A 3,503-nucleotide genomic window follows, 5' to 3' on the forward strand; every position below is an offset into this window, starting at 1 on the left:
GCAATCTCTATTTAAGCTGTATACCTCAAGAGGGTGGGGGGGGGGTAGAAAATTGATCCGCTGTTTCAAACTAAAGCCTGACTGATGCAGCTAATTTTGCTTATTAATCCACTATCCGAGAGGGCTGCTATTGCAACATAAACAACCTGAAAGCCGGATAAGCACCTTTTCAGCATGTCTGTCCACGATCTTGTCGAAATCACTTGCGTTTTGCTGATGTAAGTACACGATCAGGGATAAGAGATTGAAGTGTTTAGAGAAGACGTGGGACTTCTATGAGAACTTGTACGAGAATATCTTATGTTGTTTTCTTTGTATGTACATACACATTTCTTGTCTAATAAAACGGGTTAACACGGGAATACAAATAAAGGTAGTATGCTGTTATCAAAGTAAACACTGTTGCAACTCCGAAAAACAAATTGGTATACATCGCTTTCAAACTAAGTGCTATTAGTGTTATTGTGTTTTCGCTTTAATTTAGACGTTTGTACTATTGCCTCTAGAACGAGGTTTTTACACCATGTGATGATGGCGTGGCTTAATGACTTGAATTGTCCCGAAAATTTAAAAAACGAATTGAACGATATAAAATGCAAGTAAGACGAAACGAGAGTGTTGATTAATTATTGAGTCTGCTACAGTGATTGGGTTGATTACTGAGTTAGTGAATTTCCTTACCGGTTCAGTACTGAAAATTTTGATTTTTGTGATTTAACGAAGTATTATAGATACAGAAAGTACAAGACAATTAACAATTTACGTTTACGTTGTTTGGAAAATTACACCTGTCAATATTTTCGTACGTTTGTTTTGAATTTCGCGCAAAGCTACACGAGGGCTATCTGCGCTAACCGTCCCTATTTTAGCAGTGCAAGACTAGAGGGAAGGCAGCTATTCATCACCACCCACCGCCAACTACTTCTTTTACCAACGAATAGTGGGATTGACTGTCACATTATAACGCCCCCACGGCTGAAATGGCGAGCATATTTGGTGTGACGGGGATTCGAACCCGCGACCCTCAGATTGCGAGTCGAGCGCCCTAACCACCTGGTCATGTTAGATCCTGAGCCACATTTCACATTACCTACTTGTTTGACTATCACATTATAACGCCCCCACGGCTGAAATGGCGAGCATGTTTGGTGTGACGGGGATTCGAACCCGCGACCCTCAGATTGCGAGTCGAGCGCCCTAACCACCTGGTCATGTTAGATATTGAGCCACATTTCACATTACCTACTTGTTTGACTATCACATTATAACGCGCCCCACGATAATTAGTATTATTTTTTTTAAGCTTGTTAATGAATGCTAAACTCTGTTCTGTTGCTTTCAGAAATTACGGTGTATTAATAGGAAAAACATTCGTATAATGCGCTTTATTCAATAAGTTGGAACAGCTTTAATGAATTACAGATGTTACCAACTCCAAAACGGTCTCTAGCACCGCAACGGTATCATTTTTAAAAAATATCGAAATATACATTAAAATTGTGCGAAGTAGAAATACTACGAATTTATATTTCACATTTTTCTATTTTTTTTTTCATGCCAATTCTATCTTAATAGCATAATCATTATAGCTACAACGCCTAAACGTGCAAAGCAAACTAACAAATACCATGAAAATTTATTTTACACGGTTACATTATTTATTAACTAACGTTAGCGCCCTCTTCAGGCCTACATTAGCGAACGAATTAAGCATAAGTATATTGACGTTACCACCATGCATTGCTTGATTTGCATCGTCAAGCGCTAGAACACGGTCTAGGGTATTATAGACAGTAGCTATATTATTGATTCTTTCGGCACTGGTAACCAGAAGATGGCCACCTCTGTTTAGGGACACCTAAGTCATTTCACGTAAACAGGTGTAGGGCGGTATAATAAGGGGTAAGAACTCACCCTGTCACTCAGGCGCATGTTGTGTGGGCGCTCGTGCCTTTTCTTTTCTTGTTACTCGTTTCTTCTTTCCCCATTTTTCATTTTTATGATTTCATGTTTTTCATCCGAACACTTTTAATCACTACATTTCGTGCAAATCTGTATTTATTATAGTATATGTCCTTTTGTTTTCAGGGAACATGTTCAACAACAACAAAAAAAAAACGGGGCTCTACTTAGTTTTATGCTTCTAGAGGCATTACCTTCGTACGTACGTGCAATAAACATTAATAAAGTTTAATTAAATTTATTAAATATAACAACTAATGATGTCTTTTTCCTGACGTAAGAATTTCGGAATACTTTTTGTTTTGTTTTTGTTTCACGCAAAGAGATATAATTAATTCACGTTACATGGAGTTTAGTAATTTTAGATTTGACAAAGTGGACATTCTTTTTACGAGTATCATATAAATTAAGCTGTTATTGCATTTAACGTTCCTTCTCACAATTTTCGATAGACTTTTTTTTCGATTCAGTGTCATATCGTCATGACCATCTTACAAAAATGTATTATCGGTTTCTTTCAGAACTATTTTATTTGGCGTTATCACATGCTTACTCACTTGAACAAGTGATTGTGTCATAATTATAAGATCTTTTAAGTGAAATTATGGCTGCTATATCCGACAAGGATTTTCGTCCAATACCAGTGCTCTTCAAGCCGGTTGGTACACGACAGACATATTAATTATTAACAATTAACAGTTGTTTCATTGTGAAGTGGATTAAGCTGTTTACATATAATTTTATTATATCAGAATTAAGGTAAGGATTTTTTAACACTATGTTATTTATCTAATTTAACGCAAAGGTGTTTTAATTATTTTTTATCAAGATAGTATTCCACCAATGTATGTATGTTAAACTAAATATTCGAGGTTTTATTCGTTTTTGTTTTTAACGTACCGCTGAGCCACTGGGGGGCAATAATCGAGGTACCTTCTTCCAAGAAGTCATAGTTCACTGTTATTACATTCTCTTTAGCGGTTTTCGTTACTATTTCTTTGTGATAATTTTATCCTTATTATAAGCAACTTGTTTATACAAACGTGGCTCTTTTTCTTTTTTGATGTTATATTGCTAATAAGTTACTAATTTGATTTCCGTTTGTTTTTGGGAAGGCTATCATATTCATAAAGAAGTTTCATTTCTTGCTGTAAAATGACGTTATAGCATGCTGCCGAAATAAAAGTAAATAAATAAAAATTTAATGCTGTGGGCGTTTGTGTTATCATTTGCTCTTTACTTTGCTAAGAGAGAATAATGAGAAATTAGAATAACACGAGCTCTGAGTTCTAAAGTAACACCAGTCTCTGTTATCACTAAATACAATTATTTTTTTAAATCACCATCAAATACTCGTTAATTAGTAAACTCTAATATAGTAATATTAAATTAATAGTATTTAATGTACCACTTCCGGAAATCGGTCATGTTTTATACCAAAAACCAAAACTATAATGGATGTACTTCCTCGGGGTACCCTAAAGTTGTTCTGTTTCAAGAGTAAATAAAACCCAAATTAAGAGTAACAAATATTTTTATTT

The sequence above is a fragment of the Limulus polyphemus genome, unplaced genomic scaffold, assembly GCF_000517525.1.
Source record: "Limulus polyphemus unplaced genomic scaffold, Limulus_polyphemus-2.1.2 Scaffold360, whole genome shotgun sequence".
In the NCBI taxonomy this organism is placed as follows: domain Eukaryota; kingdom Metazoa; phylum Arthropoda; class Merostomata; order Xiphosura; family Limulidae; genus Limulus; species Limulus polyphemus.